The sequence below is a fragment of the Narcine bancroftii genome, chromosome 5 (genome assembly GCF_036971445.1).
Source record: "Narcine bancroftii isolate sNarBan1 chromosome 5, sNarBan1.hap1, whole genome shotgun sequence".
In the NCBI taxonomy this organism is placed as follows: Eukaryota; Metazoa; Chordata; class Chondrichthyes; order Torpediniformes; family Narcinidae; genus Narcine; species Narcine bancroftii.
Genome location: NC_091473.1, coordinates 194,510,502 through 194,529,774, shown reverse-complemented (window position 1 = coordinate 194,529,774; position 19,273 = coordinate 194,510,502). Strand labels below are relative to the sequence as shown.

General features: G+C 40.5%; 1 protein-coding gene across 11 annotated transcripts in view; it reads right to left on the bottom strand.

The window, feature by feature from the left end:
• The window catches only part of ash1l (ash1 (absent, small, or homeotic)-like (Drosophila)), a 371,451-nt gene that overhangs the window by 307,670 nt on the left and 44,508 nt on the right, over positions 1 to 19,273 (bottom strand). Inside the window, exons 1-2 of one of the 11 annotated variants that reach the window (XM_069940549.1) lie at positions 1,315 to 1,392; positions 1,093 to 1,212 (exon numbers count right to left, since the gene is read on the bottom strand). The exons of 9 other annotated variants lie outside the window; for them this stretch is intronic. The gene's annotated coding sequence lies outside the window, so the exon portion shown is untranslated. Of the gene's footprint in view, positions 1 to 1,092; positions 1,213 to 1,314; positions 1,393 to 19,273 lie in introns of those variants that run through there. One more of the 11 variants, XM_069940546.1, reaches the window with a different exon arrangement.

The window sequence follows — 19,273 nt, the reverse complement described above, 5'->3', positions numbered from 1 at the left end:
GGTACCGAGGAATGTGGTAGAACAAAGGGATATGGGAATATAGATAAAAATTCCCAGAAAGTGGCGTCACAGGTGGAGAGGGTTGTAAAGAGCTTTCAGCACATTAACATTTAATAAAACAAAAAATTAAATACAGGAGTTGGGATGTTCTGGTAAAAGTTGTATAAGATATTGGTGAGGCCAAATCTGGAGCATTGTGTGCAGTTTTGGTCACCTAACTGCAATAAAAATATCAATGAGATTGAAAGAGTGGAGAGAAGATTTTCTAGGATATTACCCAAACTTCAGGAACTGAGTTACAGGGAAAGGTTAAACAGCTTAAGACTTGATTCCCTGGAGCGTAGCGAGATTTGATAGAGAAATTTAAAATTATGAGGTGGGGATAGGCAGAGTAAATTTAGATTGCCTTTATCAACAGAGGGGAGGTGAGATACAAACCAGAGGACATGGGTTAAGAGTGAAAGGGGAAAATTTTAGGGAGAACATGAGGGGAACTTCTTCACATAGTCAGTTGTGGGGGCATGAAACGAGCTTCCAGATGAATGCAGATTCATTTTTAACATTTAAGAGGAATTTGGACATGGATGGGAGAGGCCTGCAGGGCTATAAACTGGGTCAGTGTGACTAGACAAAAAAAAGATTTGGCACAGACTAGAAGGGCCCAAGAGGCCTGTTTCTGTGCTGTAATGTTCTATGGTTCTTTGCCACTGAGGCCTGGGGGTGGGGAGAACTGCACATATGACATGGCATTGGAAACCCTGGCAAATTTCTACAGCTATGTGGTGGAAAGTGTACTGAGGACACCAATGCCCTTGGGCAGAAAGCCTTGCATAACGTAGTGGACGCTGCCCAGGACATGACGGATAAAACCCTCCCTACCATCGAGAACATCTACAAGAAATCCTGCCATCAGAGAGCAGCAACAATCAAGGATCCACACCACCCAACACACGCTTGATTCTCGCTGCAGCCATCAGGAAAGAGGTCTCGGTGCCACAAGACTCGCACCACCAGGTTCAGGAACAGCTACTAACCCTCCACCATCAGACTCTTCAATTACAAATTCAATCATGGGCTCATTTAAGGACTTACTTTTGCACTGTATTGACTTTATTTCTCTCTCCATATTGCAGTTTGTTTAAATTTCTTTATTTGTTTACATGCACATGTTGACTAGTTTTTTTTTGTCGATAAGTGGTAATTTTGCCTTGCCTGCAGGAAAAAGAATCTCAGAATTGTATGTGATATCAGGTATGTACTCTTACAATAAATCTGAATTCAATGTCAAGCCAATAAACTTGAGGTGGTGCTCACAATGAATTACTCGCTTCAACAGATAACATGAACAGCATACTCTCCCCGAATGTAATCCAAATTTGGACAGATGTTCCAGGTTTGTGCTGATGGTTGTTTTCTGTAAAAGTCCAGGTTTAGCTGATACAGAGCACATAAAGTTATAGGTGCATGATAATGGGGGTGGGGGGGGGGGTGGGGGGAGGGCCAGTTCCCTCTATTATACCATGAAATTTACAAACAGCTTGCCCCATAATTAGTTTCAGTAGTTATTCCCAAGGTTCCATTTTCAAGGATTTACCGCAAAAGACACCATCATTCAGCCTATCGCCATCCATTCTAGCTTTAAAAAATAAGCTACAGTAGAATCCCCATTATATGGAATTCAATCAACTAGAAACCCAAACAACCAGCAATAAAAAAAAATCAAGGAAATAAGTTTAAAATTATTAAAGTAAATGTTCTCCAATACAACACACAACCCCTTGAAGATGGGAGCAAATATTTAGCCCTGATTGTGCCCATCCACAGCAGGTGCATGAATATAGTTTCAATAAAGTTGTGTTTGAATAAAATGGCAGGACCCAGGATGAAGAGCTAGACTATGTCGCTTGCCACATGGTCAACTCTCCCAAAGTGCCCCCTTTCCCTGCCTAGTAAAATTTTTTATCTCTATTCATATTAGGTATATTAGTAAGGCTTTAACTGCTTTCTTTCTTTTTATCAATCAAATTGTATGTAAACAATACATGAGGAGAATAGGAGTACATAACCACGATCTGACATCATATAACATATTGCATTACACCACAATTAATGATTATGTTCTCATCTCCTCAAACTGATTCCTTCAAAAAGAAAATAATCCTCACCTAATCTAAGAAAAAAGACTGGGCAGCCTATCCTGAGAATTTATTAATAAAAATTAATCATCTGGTCTTCACCAACAAAGAGAAAAGAAATACAATTAAATATAGACCGGAAGAGAAAATAATGATACTGAGTCATGTGAAAATAATTTATAAAAAGGACGCCAAGACTCTTCAAATTTAACAGAAGTATCAAATGTACGACTCCTAACTTTCTCCAAACTTAAACAGGACATCTTTTGAGAGAACCATTGAATGGATTAGAATCTTTCCATTTAAATAGCATAGCTCTTCTAGCCAACAATGTAGACCCGATGTGTAGAAGTGGGAACTCATCCCACTTGAAGAACTATAATTCCAAAATTAGCAGTTAATGGGTTAGGTTGCAAACTAATACCTAGTATAAAATACCTCTCCAACAAAGGGCATGACCAAAACATACAAGTTAAAAAAGCCACTTTTGATTTACATCTATCACAAATAGGACTAACATTAGAAAAAATACAGGCCACGAGCCCGAAGTACCACTTTAAACTGAATCAAAGAGTGACAAGTACACATTGAAGAGGTATTAACCAATCGAAAAATCTTCTCCCATGTAACTGAAGTTCCTCTTTCCAGGCCCTTTTAATTTTGTTATTAAAATTTGATTGCAATATTAATAATTTATTATAAATATTACCTATTAAATCCTTATGAGAAGGATTCAAATGAAAATAATATCAATCAAATCCGGTTGGTACAATATTAGAAAGTTAGGCAGTAAAGTATTCAAAAATTTCTAATTTGGAAGCCCTAAAAAAAAGTGACTTGGATATATATTTATTGGATAATTGTTGAAAAGACATTAAGCTACCATCTATAAACAAAGCTAAAATAGAGACGATTAACTTTCCAAAAAGAGAAAGCTTGATCAATTATAGATTGTTGGAAAAAAAAAGAGAAATGGTACTAGATAAAATAATCTTTTTCTAGTCAAAGAACTTGCAAAATTACAACCAAATCCATAATGTGTTGAAGTATTGGGTTGAAGGAATGCCTACCAATCTTGGAAAGTGTAAAAGGAAGAGCTACACCCAATGAAGAGGTTACTGAATACCTCCACATGGAATTAAATTCCAAATCTAGCCAATGAGGGTGTTCAAATTTATTAGAATAGTAGATCCAAAAAATAATACAGTATAGCAGATGTTAACTGCTCTATAATAGAGTCCAGGATTAGGTAAAGCCATACCACCATCTTTCTTTAATTTCTGCAGATGGAATTTACTCAATCTGGCATTCTTTCTATTCCAAATAAAAGAAGATATTTTAGAGTCAATATTACCATAAAAGGATTTTGGAATAAAAACTGTGACTGCTTGAAATAAATACATTTAGTTAAAATTATCATCTTAGTAGCATTAATACAATCTATTAAAGATAAAGCAAAAGAGACCCATTTAGAAAGAGATTGCTTCACATAATCTATCAAAGGAAGTTAAATTTATATACATCTTTCAATATTTTGGTAATTTTAACCCCAAGATAGGTAAAATGGTCTTCAACCACTGTAAAAGGTGTGTGATTATAAACAGGTACATGCACATTTATTGGGAATAATTCACTCTTATAAAGATTCAGTATATATCCAGAGAAACAACCAAGTTGGGAAAGCAAAGACAACACAGGCTTTATTTGCAAACGAGAGGTTGGGGGGGGGTGGGGGGAGGGAATGTTATTATGACTGTGTCATGGTTATTGTAGAGCTGTTACAGAGCCAGTGAATGGGATTCAAATTTAAATCTTGTAAGTTATGGGAATTACTTTATTAAAGTGAACTTTACATTATTAAGAACTACAATATTACATTTTACATGTCGATTTATCTTTTAAACTGTGTATTCTTAATGCAGGTATATTAGTTAGGCATTATAAAAGTATGTCTAAGTCAACTAGAAAATTTGCATGTGCGGCATCTGCGATTCGTGTAAATGCCAGATAAAGGGGATTCTACTGTATTTAAGTCATTACTTCCCAAGTCTCACTTGGGAGCCTTAGTGATTGTTGCTCAGAATACATTAAGGAAGATTTTAAACAATAAGCATTTTTGCCTTTGTCTTCCATTTTCTGGGTGATTTTGCTCCTCAAACTCTTCCAGAATTGACCTTAAATCTATGTTCCCCAGTTAACCCACTAGGTTTCAAGCCCCAACTCCTCACCCTATGCAAGACTAATTATTCAAGATTCTTTTGTTGTCAATTACACACTATATTTTCAAAAAACCCTCCCATCTACAGTGTACCCACACCAAAGGTCCAACTGGACATTATTGATGTGGTTGCCCAATATCCTAACACAGTGAGTGAATTCCCTTCACAATGTGTGCACTGTGGAGAGCATTCTGGCTAATTGCATCACTGCTTCGTACAGAGGTGCCAACATTCAGAAGAAGAAAAACTTCCAGAGACCTGTTAGCGTAGTCTTCACTCCATCAACAAGAGGCAGTGTCTTATGAAAGCCGCCTCTCACCTCAAGGACCCCCCCATCCAGGCCATGCTCTCTTCACTCTGCTACCATCAGGAAGGAAGTACAGGAGCCTGAAGACGAGCACCCAGTGGCACAAGGGCAGCTTCTTCTCCTCTGCCATCAGATTCCAAAATGAAACACAGGCACTGCCTTACTTTGATTTCTTTCTTGCACTATTTTTATTTACTTTGGAAGGTGGTTTATATCAATCTTTGCACTTCAATGTTGCAACAAAACAACGATTTTGGTGACGTGCTCATGACAATAAATGCTGATTCTGAAAGAGGGCCAGAAATTGATCCAGACACTTTCATGACATCACATCAAAGCTTAGCAATGAAAAATTAAACAGAAGCAATCTGGAAGGAGCCAGCCCAAAACTAAACTTGATCGGGTCACATTCAATAACACACACGCAGAGCTTCATCAGTGGACATTTAAAACAAATTGTGGGTGTGCTGTGTATATCATTTAAAGAATTTTGTTTCATTTTATAAATACACATTTTCCTCTATATAAACAAAAGCAGAAAACTGCAGATGATGAAAATCTGAAATTAAAAAAGGAATGCAGTGGAAATACTCAGAAAATCAGGTAGCATTTGAGGAGGGAGAGAAAGAAATAAAATCACATTTCAGGCCACTAAAGTTTCACAATCCCTTGAAGTATCATCCTCCCTTCACTCGTACGGCCTTGCTTACAAATCAAAGAACACAAACAACTAATTTTCATTATTTTCCAAATAACCAATCAATTTTAAAAATACGTTAGATAAGAACCACTCAATTGCTTTCAAATCAAATAATTTATGGGTGAAGCAGTAGAGGCTGTGAGATTGGACAAGAAGCCAGAGTTCTGAACCATTGACCTAGAGATGCAAGTTTGAATCCCACCATGAGCAGCGTGCCCACCCAAGGCTTCGATAGCTCAGTAGTTAGAGCACTGGTCTTGTAAACCAGGGCACACGAGTTTGTTCCTTGCTGGGGCCTCATTTCAGTGAGGGGCACTGGTCAAAGTGGCAACAAAGTTAAAGAATTTCATGCAGGTTACATTCTAGATGTAATATTACATGACAACAATAGAACTGTTATCTTTTAAACTCAGTCATCAACCAAACATGGAATTGAAACTTGCCAAAGCACCAAATTGTGCCAAAAAGTTGGTTCACTATTGCCCCCCCAGAAATTTGTTCCACTGCTTCTTGTCTGGCCAACATACATCTCGAGACCCAGACAAGCGACTGGCTCTTAACAGACTCTCCAGTTCAGAGACAACAAGCAATGAATTATAAATGCTCGTTTCCATAAAGAGTTCTGCCTTTACAGTGCCAGTGATTGACAGCGATTAGAGACCTGTCTTTACAGCGCCAGTGATTGGGACAGCGGCTAGAGTTCTGCCTTTACAGTGCCAGTGATTTGGACAGCGGTTATAGACCTGTCTTTACAGTGCCAGTGATTGGGACAGCAGTTAGAGACCTGTCTTTACAGCGCCAGTGATTGGGACAGTGGCTAGAGTTCTGCCTTTACAGCACCAGTGACTTTGACAGCGGTTAGAGACCTGTCTTTACAGTGCCAGTGATTGGGACAGCAGTTAGAGACCTACCTTTACAGCGCCAGTGATTGGGACAGCGGTTAGAGACCTGTCTTTACAGTGCCAGTGATTGGGACAGCGGTTAGAGACCTGCCTTTACAGCGCCAGTGATTGGGACAGCGGTTGGAGACCTGTCTTTACAGCGCCAGTGATTGGAACAGCGGTTAGAGACCTGCCTTTACAGCGCAAGTGATTGGGACAGCGGTTGGAGACCTGTCTTTACAGCGCCAGTGATTGGGACAGCGGTTAGAGACCTGCCTTTACAGCGCCAGTGATTGGGACAGGGGTTGAAGACCTGCCTTTACAGTGCCAGTGATTGGGACAGGGGTTAGAGACCTGCCTTTATAGCGCAAGTGATTTGGACAGCGGTTGGAGACCCGTCTTTACAGTGTCAGTGATTGGGACAGTGGTTGGAGACCTGTCTTTACAGCGCCAGTGATTGGGACAGCGGTTGGAGACCTGCCTTTACAGTGCCAGTGATTGGGACACCGGTTGGAGACCTGTTTTTACAGCGCCAGTGATTGGGACAGCGGTTAAAGACCTGCCCTTACAGCGCCAGTGATTGGGACAGGCGTTAGAGACCTGCCTTTACAGCGCCAGTGACTGGGACAGGAGTTAGAGACCTGCGCTATTTGTAAGGAGTTTGTATATTCTCCCTGTGCTTGTCTGGATTTTCCCCAGGGGCTCGGGTTTCCTCCCACTGTTCAAAACATACTGGGGGCTTGGGTTAATTGGATGTAAATTGAACAGCACAGACTCATGGGCCAAAATGGTCTGTATTGTAGTTTGTTTACATGTGTATGTTGAGTAAAGTTTTTTTTGCACTATCAATAAATGGTAATTCTGCCTTGCCCATAGGAAAAATCTCAGGGTTGTCGGTGATGTCATGTATGCACTCCGTCAATAAATGTGAAATCTGAAACCAACAACTTCTAATGGTTCTTCAAATGAAGATAAGCATATTGAAAAAGAAATCAAGCAACATCAGAGAGTGAAAAACATGGTCAACGTTGCAAGACGAGAGGGCAGAGGGGAGTTACCAACACAAGGACGAGGTAGAAGAGATTGGACAAGCAATGGATGAACCAGGCAGATTGGAAGCAGAGGCAGTTGACTAACAGGTGCCAGATAAAGGGAGAGAGTGAAAGGCAAGAAAGAAAACTGTCAGGTATATGAAGATAATGTATTATGGTGTGGAATTGGAGATGGCTGGGGGGGGGGGGTTGAATAGTGGAAGGAGTGACACAAAGGTTACCAATGTTGCAATCTGTTAAGGTGGCAAGTGATAGAATGGAAGCCATTAAGGGAGAGGTGAAGGACAGAGGTGAACCAAATGGAATTGACGTGGGAGGGAAGATAAATACTGCTGGTGAAATGTGGGTGAATGATGATCAAACTTGGTAGGGGTGGGGGTGGGGAGATGAGATTGAGTAGAGAGCTGGATGGAATAACTGGTCCATCAGAAAAGAGTGGACATTACCTGAAATTGGAAAATTCGATGCTCATATTGGAAGAATAGTAGACAAGTTGGAAGACTTAGTGAAGCACTTTAATACTCACGACTGCCCAGTCAAGTGCAAGTATATGCACTGTTCTTCACAAATAACTCATTGATTGCAAACCACTTTGGAAAAAGTGCAGATTTTTCTGGATTCTGCATCTTCTGGAGATTTCCATCTCAAGGGGCTGTTTTCTTTTGCTCTTTTGTTTAAGTTCTGCTGCATTTGTACAAGGTTGGACAGCTTTGTTAGCGTAGCGGTTAGCACGACCACTGTTACAACACCAGCGATCGGGACCAGGGTTCGAATCCTGAGCTGTCTGCAAGGAGTTTGTATGTTCTCCCCGTGTCTACGTGGATTTTCCTCTGGGGGCTCCAGTTTCCTTCCACCCTTCAAAACATACTGGGAGTTTAGGTTAATTGGGTGGCACTGACTCATGGGCCAAAATGGACTGTTTCTGTGCTGATTAATTTGAATTAAAATTAAATTTAAAAAATATTGGGAAGTGCAGTTCCGCTCTCCTTTCTTTAAGAAGGATGTACTCTCTGAATTTTATAAGAATGAGAGGGGAATCATGTAGAAATGTCTAAAATTATGAAAGGCATCGATAAGATGGAGCTAAGCAAGTTGTTCCCATTAGTGGCAGAGACGAGATCTAGGGAACATAGCCTCAAGATTCAGGGCACTAGATTTAGGATGGAGATGAAGAGGAACTGCTTTACTAGAGGGTGGTGAACCTATGGAATTCTCTACCCACTGAAGCAGTGTAGGGAATTCAGTAAATCTATTTACGACAAGATTGAATAATTTTCACATAGTTGGGGAATTAAGGGATATGGGGAAAAGGAAGATAGGTGGAGATGAGCTGATCATCAGATCAGCCATGATCTCAATGCATGGCTGAGCAGGCTCGATGGGCCGGATGGCCAACTCCTGCATCTATTTCTTAAGACATCAGTGTGCTATTTCTATGACACCGCTGGCCCTAGTGAACTGGGCGTAATGGAGCAACAATGTTAATAAACAGGCAGTGAGGTCAGTTTTCAGTCCAGGAGCGATTGTATTTTGTGTATGTTGCATCCTGAGCCATATTTTGAAAAATGGTGCTCAATCAAGACACGAGAACTATGCTAAAGGGAAGTAAACGGCATTCTGGCATGTGTGATGGAGCGGTAGAACTGTCACAGACCTAAGTCAGCCTGCCAGAATTTGAAGAATTGTGTGACGTTATAATCCAATACACTTCCACTCTGTACAAGTAAATTGAATGAATAAATAAAATTATGGAGATATTGCTTTGCAGCAATGTAATTGGCTGTCAAAACACAGGCAATCAACCCTCAGCTGACTAACAATAAATATGGCAAAAAAGTGAAAAATGAAAATTTGTTCTTCACCCTCAGGCTCTGCCAGAACTGGTAATGCTGCACTGCACAAGTAGGATTGAGTAGAGTCAAGATTTGGAAGCAAGACGTGAGGAATTATTTACTCAAGACAAAGCATCCTGAATTTTGGAATGAGCAAATGGTCGGATTATTGCAGAAAAGACTGGAGTGTTATTTTTCTCTGTCTATACAGTGTACTGGCATTTCCACTAACATTGAATGTAGTTAAGCTTCTGATGCTCCCGTTGTGGTCTCCTCTACATGAGGCTCTCTGCTGCAACAGCAGGGATCTCCCAGTGGGAACCTATTTCAGGTCCTTGCCCCATACCCTTGCTGACATGTCCGTCCATGATCTCATACACTGCCAGATCAAACCACCTGCGAATTGGATGAAGAACACCTCATCTTCTGCCTGGGCACCCTCCAATCAAATGGCATTCTCTCCCTTCCCCATTCCCTCCAATTCATTTACCTCAGTTCTGCATTCACAGAAACCCACCCACTTTCCCCATCAATTCACTCCTTTCTCCTGGCCTCTTCTCCATATCTAATTATTACCCTTTGTCTGTTGGTCTGTACTCTACTCCCTTCCCTCTCCATTCACAGGGCCATAACCCCCTCTCTGTTTGCTGGGGTCTCCTCCCTCCATCTATTATCTCCTGTCAGTAGGACTGTGCTCCTCCTCCACCCACAATTTTGTTCAGGTGCCTGCCCACATTCATTTTGTCAAGCCTGAAACATTGGTTATGTATCTTTATCTTTGTCGTATAAAGTGCAGTTTGACCCACTGAGTTTCTCCCCTCCTCACCCTATTAATTCTCACTTTTCCTTGACTTCTTCTCCATATCCAATTACCACCATTTGCCTGTGGCCTGTACTCCTCCCCCGGCCATTTCTTTTATTTAGACACCTGCCTGCTTTTTCACATTCCTTGAGGATGGCTCAGGCCAGAAATGTCAGTAATACATCTTTACCTCCTATGGACGCTGCGAGACATACCAAGTTGCTCCAGCTTTATGTTTTTACTATAACCACAGCATCTGCAGGCTTTTGTGTTTCAGTGAATGTTTCAATTTGTAGAAATGCTGGCCTTGTATTAACCCAAAAACAGATTCTTCTCTTTTTTAACCCAAAGAAGCTCCAAGCATCAGACCTACTCTTCATTAAATTATCACCAGATTCAGGAAGCAAATTGAATCCAGTGACCATAGTCATCCAGGAAAATGGCTATGAAATCATGAGTGGCATATTTAAGCATAATAAAGCATGAATTTGATTAAAAAGCTACAAAACAGGGGACCCCAAACTATTTTCATCCCATGACATAATTTTAACATTCAAACGTTCAAGAAAGATAGACAACACTGGACAACAAAGAATTTGCTTCCTGAACTCCTTTGGATGTATTTTGTGCTGCTGATCACACTAAAAAAAATTCACATTAACATTTTCCTATCATGTGTTTTTTTTAAAAAAAAGATTAACCTATTCATTTTTGTCAATGAGCAATATTATGCACAAAGTAAGTTGTTTTGGTCAGTTCAAGCACGCCTCGGCGTTTACTCATGCACGTGATATGTACATGTTGTCTTAGGCCTTGGCATGCTTGGAAGGCATTTAAATGTGTTGTCGAAAATTTTCTTGGCAACTATAGAGCATCAAGCTGCATCCATACAAAGGATCACTGGAGTCTCCCTCTCTCTACCCCCCCCCCCACCCCCCACCTTGATGTGACCTACCGGAATTGGTGTCTGAAGGGGGCGTGAAAAATCATTTATGAACCCCGCCCCGCCCTCCCAATCCCCGCACACATCTTTCAGCTGCTCCCATTGGGGAAGAGATGCAGGAGGATAAGAGCCAGCACCAGCAGGCCGAGGAACAGCTTCTTCCCACGGGCTGATCAACAAAAGGAACTGCTCCCCCTGAACATTTGAGACTCTCATTTGTACAAGATAATATTTATTTATTTTTAATAGATTTAATATGTGTCCTGAATATGTATTATTTGTCTGTAGGTGTGTTATGTCTGTTTGTGTGTCTGCACGTTTTTCCACCGACGACCGCTATCTCATCGGGTTACATTTGTACAATCAGATGACAAATAAACTCGACTCCAAGCTTTACAAAACGCTATGAAATTGAAAATTCATTTTTTTGTGTTGGCACCTGCTGATCTTGGTGCAGTGACAAACATGGTGAGAGTTTTAACCAGGACATTGCGACCATGGAAAAGCAGTACCAGGGCAACTGGAATCCATCAATGCTGGTCAACTATTGTTGAACAGACACCAGAGACATCAGCTGACGAGAACAAATGAAAATCAATAGCAGCGAAACATTTTAGGTCGGTTGAACTAACGCAATGTGTCGGCAACATTATGCGATTGAACAGGTTAAATTCACTAAAAGCTAACTGAATGTTTCTCTAACCCCCCGACACAGCAAATCTGAAATTATCTTTGTGTTCAATTTGAAGTTGTCTATTATAATCCCCCCCCTTTTTTAAGGAAGCAAACATTTTGAAAAAGATTTGTTGTCCAGTGCAACAGCTAGTGGTTGATATCCACCATCGTGAAGTGCACTAGTCATGCTACTGACCGACAACTGCATTGCCAGATCCAGCTCCAAGAGTATCATCGTTTGCAGATGATATGATGGTAGTTAGCCTCATCAATAGCAAATATGAGTCGTGCTGCAGAGAAAAGGTGGAAAATCTGATATGGTGCGAGAGAAACAACCTGAGTCTCAACGTAGTCAAAACAGGTCCACTGGAGATGCCATCATTTAGCCCTGGAATCCTTGGACAACAAGGTCACCCACATCGGATGACAATTTATAAACTGCAGCTCAGCTTTCAACACAATACAAAGTACCAAGCTAATCCCCAAGCTACACAACTTTGGTCTCGGCACCTTTTCTGCAATTGGATCCACGACTATCTGTCCCAGTAAGTGAAGATTGTTGAGACTAGAACAAGGGGACATAGCCTCAATATTCAGGGGAATAGATTTAGGGTGGAAATGAGGAGGAACCGCTTGTCCCAGAGGGTGGTGAATCTGTGGAATTTGCTGCCCATTGAAGCAGTGAAGGCGACTTCATTTAATATCTTTAAGACCAGGCTAGAGAGATTTTTACATAGTAGGGGTATTAAGGGATATGGGGGAAAAGGCAAGGAGCTGGGAGATTAGCCCATCATCAGATCAGCCATGATCACATTGAATGGCAGAGCAGGCCAGATGGCCGACTCCTGCTCCTGTTTCTTGTGATTGCTCGTCCTTCATCGCAATACCATGGCTGTGTACTTAGTCCCCTAATACACTGCCTTACACAAACACTACATGGTCAAACACACTCCAAGCACATCTAGAAATTCGTGAATTACAGGATCTCAAACAACAGCAGAGCAAAAAAGAGAGATAGAAGGATGTGAACAAGACCAAAGAGCTGATTATAGATTTCTAGTGAGCTAACTCACTCCCCATCAACATCAATGGAGCTGAGGTGGACATTAGATTTAGATTAATTAGATTTCAGATTTATTGTAAGAGTACATACATGACCACATACAACCTTAAGATTCTTTTTCCTGTAGGGGCAATGTGGTTGGCATTGCGGTCAGTGTAATGCCTTTACAACACCAGCAATCAGGTCCGGGGCTCAAAACCCTTCTGTTAGGAGTTTGTACATTCTCCCCGTGTCTGTATGGGTTTTCCCCAGGTGTTCCGGTTTCCTCCCTCTGTTCAGAGCATACTGGGAGTTATAGGTCAATTGCAGGCACTGACATGGGCTGAAATGCCCTGTTATCGTGCTGTATGTCCAAATTATAAAAATTCAATTTAAAGGTTTCCAATGTCATACCAAATCTCTGCAAACTCCCAATAAAGTAGTGCTTTGTTCACGATGCCATTAGTGTGTTGGGTCCAGGAAAGATCCTCAAAGATAGTGACTCCCAAGAACTTAAATTTGCTCACCCTCTCCACTCCTGATCTCCCAATGATCACTGGATCGTACACTTCTGGTTTCCCCTTCCTTTTTTTTTTTTTTTTTTTTTTTTTTTTTTTTTTTTTTTTTTAAATTTTTTATTTTTCACACCATAAATCACATTAGCCATGATACACACTTTTTCCTTTTCACACATATACAGTGACATTTTCTCCCCCCCCCCTCCCCATCCATTTAAGGTATACAATCTAGGTTACATTAAACCAGTCAGACAGGGATGTTTGGTTTCCCCTTCCTGAAGTCAACAATGAGCTCCTTGGTTCTGGTGACATTGAGTGTTGTTGTTGGTGCACCATTCAGCCAAGTTTTCAATCTCCCTCCTGTGTGCTGATTCATTGCCCCTTTTTATACAACCCACTATCGTAAATTAGTCGATGGTGTTGTTGTCGTATTGAGCCACACAGTCATTGGTGTATAGCGAGTAGAGCAGGGTGCTAAGAACACAGCCCTGTGGTGCTCTGGTACTGTTAGAGATTGAGTAGACAGTACAACGTGGTCTTGTCCCAATGTGAGACCTTTTTGGGTGACTACACATAATTTTTGGAACAAGTTATAGGAGTAGTTTTTCTGCTAAATCCCAATGTATTTTTGTGTGGAAATATTGAAGGTACAACTAAACTGAAATTATCAATTTATCAACTGAAATTTGTTAAATCAGTATTAGCAGTAGCAAGAAAATGTATTGCAATTACTTGGAAATCAGATACATCTTTAACTCTTCCAAGGTAGCACGCCGAAATCTAATGTTTTATTCCTTTGGAAAAAATTACTAATAATTTAGGAAATAAATACTCTATGTTTATACAAATTTGGCATCTGTACACTCAAAAAATGGGATATCCTTTTTATCCTCTAGCCCTGCAGAATTCTCCTATGTTCATGTTAGAATTGGTGAGTTATATGGCACGACATCTCTCTGCAATCCAAAGACTTTTTTTCTTCTCTTTTTTGTTTACTTTCTTCAGTTTTTTTTGGGGGGGCAGGAAGGTTGGGTGGGAGTGAGGGGTTTTTGGGGTGGGGTGAAAACCATCAATTATGTAATCAATTTGTTCTTTTTTGATATCTGTAGTATGATAATAATTGTAGTTAATGCAGTAATGGAATATTAAAATATTAAAAAGATTGAGTAGCAAGCTTTAAATTCCCGGGAGTATTCATCTCCATTGACCTGGTCAGGTTCACTCTCACCCGCACAATGGCCAAGAATGTGCAACAGCGTTTTGACTTCCTCTGAAGCTTGAGAAAGTTTGGTGTCACCAGCATCCCTCGACAAGTTCTACAGGAACACCTCTGAAAACATGGACAGGATGCATCATTGCATGGTACAGAAACGGTGCAGGAGCTCAGCAACTAATGGAGTTCTTCAGAGATCTTTTCTGGGACTACTGCTCTTTGCAATTTTAATAAATGACCTGGACGAAGAAGTGGAAGGTTGGGTCATTAAGTTTGCAGATGACAGTTCAGGAGGTGTTGAGGATAGGATGGAAGGTTGTCGTAGATAAGAGTGGAATATTAACTGGATATTGAGTTGGGCAGAGAAGCGGCAGATGGAGTTCATTCAGGATTTGTGTACATTTTGCAAGGTTGAACTTGAAGGTGGGGTACATGTTTAATGCAAGATTCTTAACAGTGTGAAAGAATAGAGGGGCCTTGAAGTCCAACACCATAGATCTTTCAAGGGTGCCGTGCATATAATAGGGTAATTAAGAAGGCTTACATAATACTGGTCTTCATTTGTCGGGGGATTGATTTCAAGAACTGTGAGACAATGCTGCAGCTCTATAAAACTCTGGTTAGACCATACTTGGAATATTGTGCTCAATTCTGGTCACCCTCATTGCAGGAAGGATGTGAAGGTTTTGGAGAGGGCGCAGACAAGACTTACCAGAATGTTACCTGGATTGGAGAACATGTCTGTGGGGCAAGGTTAACAGAGGTAGGGCTTTTCTCTTTGGAGAAAAGGATGAGAGGTGACTTAACAGAGGTCTAAAGGATTATGAGGCATATGTACGGTAAACAGCCAGCACCTTTTTCCTACGGCAATAGTAGCAAATACCAAAGGACACCTCTTTAAAGATCAGAGAATGAAAGTTTAGAGGAGATATCAAGGAAAAGTTTTTTTTTAAAAAAACAGTACCTGTAGTGGTATCTAGATTGCCTTTCTAGGGGTTGTAATGGAGGCTGGTATAATAGGGATATTTAAAAGACTCTAGAGAGTCACATGGATGCAGGAAAAAAAGGGTCTGGGTGTGAGATAGGGAAGGTTTAGCTTGTTGAGTAGATTTTTATGACATCAGCATAACATCGTGGGGCAAAGGGCCTATACTGTGCTGTAATATTCCATGTTCTATGATTGTGAACATTGCTCAAACATCCTTCCTCTCCATCCATCCCAGATGTAACTCCCTATGCCTTGCAAAAGCAGGCAGCATATCAAGACTCATCCCAATCAAGCCACATCGTCTGCACCCCTTCACGTCACACTTGAAAAGTTTGACACTGCAGCGCATTCTTTGTGCCATTACTATTGTATATTGAGAATACTAAATTCAAGTTTGCAAAGAACTTAAAGCCAACATTCGAGTTACTAATTGCTGCAATTTTTACCCCAGTTTAAGCAAGAAACACATTCAGTACTCTTCTGAAGAAAACTTGCGTGATTCCAAAAGTATAATAAGAGCTGCATCAAATTTTCCAAACGTAACAGTGAAGTGGCGGAAAATCACAAGACAGAAAGCAGTTGCCAAGTGTGATAAATTAATCATTGAGAAAGGGAACAGGAGGGAGATAGATCAGCTGGTTTACTGAAGCCAGAAGAACAACAACTTTGTACTCAACAGTAGCAAAACCAAGGAGCTGATTATGGGCTTCAGGAGAAGACAAACCAGTCCTCACTGAGGAGTCAGCAGTGGAAAGTCAAGAAGTTCAAATCCTGGGTGTCAAAATCTCTGAGGATCTGTCCTGGAGCCTCCACGTCAATGCGATCAAGAAGGTGGCTCACCAGTGGCTGTTCTTGGTCACCAAAGACTCTTGCGAACTTCTGTGCCATGGAGAGCATTCTGACAGGTTGGAACACTGCCTGGCATGGAGATGCCAATGCACAGGACAAGAAAAGTTGTGAACTCGGCCAGCACCATCATGGGCATCAGCCTTCACTCCATGAAAGACATTGACGAGGCAGTGTATAAAGAAAGCAGCCTCTATCCCCAAGGGCCCCCACCTCCCAGTCCATGTCCTCTTTACACTGCTACCATTGGGAAGGAGGGACATGAGCCTGAAGACAAACACCCAACAGTACAAAAACAGCTTCTTCCCCTCCGCCATCAGATTTCTGAATGGACAATGAACCACAGACACGTCCTCAGTTTCTCTTATTTTTGCACTAATTTATTTTTTTAATGGAATTTTTGTACCTGCAATGCAGCTGCAACACAATTTTTTTGACATGTTCAGGACAACAAATCTGATATATTAAAATAAGCAGGTCACAAACAGTTCCTCAGAGAGCAGGATGACTTGCTACTACAAATCTAAAAAGAGGAGAATCCCCATGATTACACTGTTTTAACATGGGGTTTAGGGCTAAATAGGGAAGAATGAAGTTCCACCGTCAAGACCTGTATAATCTTCTTCCCTAAGGTTGTTCAAGACAAATACTGTAAGATTCCAGTGTGTGAGTCAACCCTTTGTAACAATCCAGATCGATATCACTTTTTCTTTACACTTTTATTACTTTTTTTTTTATACAATTATAATGATCTTTATAGTGGTTGGGGATAAGAGGGAGGGGAGGGGGGCAAGGGGAGGAGTCAATACCATGTAATCGCTAATTTTCAAACTTTACTAAGTATTACTCTGTATAATTATAATTACATGGATGAAAACTAAATAAAATATTCAAAAATGAGGGAGATTACAAATTCTCAAAGCTTTATTTAAAAAACTGACTAAGATAACAGTACAGTTCTATCTTTGAGTAGTGATCATAGAAGACTACAACACAGAAAACAGGCTATTCAGCCTTTCTAGTCTGTGCCAAAACATAATTCCACTAGTTCCACTGACCTGCACCCATTCCAAAACCCTGCAAACCTCCCCCATCCATATACCTATCCAATTTATTCTTGAGTGAGCCCGCATTTACCATGTCAGATGGCAGCTCGTTCCACACTCCCACCACTGAGTGAAAAAGTTCCCCCCAATGATCCCCCTAAACCTTTCCCTTTTCACCCTAAAACCATATCCTCTTGTATTTATCTTTCCTAATCGAAGTGGAAAGAGCCTACTCGCATTTGCTGTCTTTGCTCCTCATAATTTTGTAAACCTCTATCATCTTTGAATTTATAAAGCTAAAATTAACAGCCCAGGATTTAGCTTTTCCCATATCAAACTGCAAAACACTTCATTCATCACTCAATGTTTTTAAATGAAGTATGGATAATAGCTTTAACATGTAGTTACTTGCAAGTGCAACTCAATTATAATCACATCAGAAACATTCCTATTGGCAACCCGAATTACAGAGTGGATTAACACAAATGCAGTTATTTTCTCTCACCAGCTTTCTTCGCTCAGATGCTGGTTCTAGTGAGTTTTATGCAGTTGTTGCTACTCTACATTCTTGGGGGGGATAGGAGGTATGCCAAGCAAGCCATTACCAACCCCATCAAACATGTTACATTGCACAAGCAGCAGCAGAATGCACCACAAACATTTGGTATGTCATCAAAGACACTTGCAAGTTTCTATAGGTGTACCATGGAGAGCATTGTGGCTGATTGCATCAATGTCTGGTATGGAGGTGCCAAGGAAGAGGTGACAGAGTTGTGAACTACAAGAGGTACTTCAGGCAAAAGCAATTTCATGTAACATGACACTTTTATTATAATGACAATAAATTGAATCTTGAACCTTGATTTCTAATAGAGATACACTGATTAAAATCTCTGCTGCAAAGAAAACAGACCTTGCCAATCTCTACTCAATTCAATTTCTCCAGTCCTGACCACAATCTTGTAATACCCTGCATGTTCCATCTGATCTTTCCTATAGTGTCATGACCAGAACAATATAGTGTTCCGACTGAAGCTTATCTAGTATTTTACTAATACAGCAAAACCTGTTATCTAGAATTCAAGCAACTGGCAGGCACACGCAACCAGCAAAAAAAATTGCAGAAAATATAGGTTAAAAATACGGAAGTATAAAATTGGCGCCCCTCCCAGTTAGTTCACCAATCATGCAACATGCAATCTCAAGGAACTGGAAAATGCACTTATCCAGCATTTACCAATCCACAAGGGTGCTGGATACCAGGAGTTTTTGAACTGTAGAACTCGATTATGCTACATCTCTGCCTAACAGATAACCACATTCCCACCAAACACATTTTTTTGTGCTTAAATTAAGAAACACTACTACATGTCCCAGCAGCAACAAGACCAATTAGTGAACCAGTTGGCACTTCAGTGCCAATGTCATCCATTCAACATTACCTTTTACAGGCTACCAAATTGACTTCAGAAGAAACTAAGCAATGCAGCCTTTGAGGCCTTGTTATTCCATATCAGGAGGACAAAGTAGGAGCATTCAATGTCTAATACTGAAATATTAACTGGAAAGTCCCAGCAAAAAAATTAATTCAATTTGCAACTCTTCACTGTTTTGTGCTCAGCCGCTATGATCACATTCAAAAGTTTGCTCTCAATATTATTTTCAATACACTGCTGTCTAAAGATCACGTCAAATACCAAGCATCTCTCATGGGATTGATACATTATTAGTAATTCTGAAATATTCTTCACTAATGATATCATTTAGATTACATCACCTTATGAAATGTTACAAGCTTTGAGAAATCCAAGGATGTCATTAGGCATTACTGAAATTAGTATCCATTTCTTACCAAAGCAGTCACTTGCATCTCAGGTTGAATTAAGGTACAATCTTACTGTTTGTGAGTAGCAAAGAGAAAAACGGAGCAACTGCCAAAGAACATGGATGAGTCATAGCGTTGGAAACAACTTAATAACTTAGAAATTTACACTACATTGAACTGAACTATAAAAGTATCAAAAAGCAATTAGCTGGCAGCGTTTCGATCAAAATCTTGCAACTTCCTCACAGT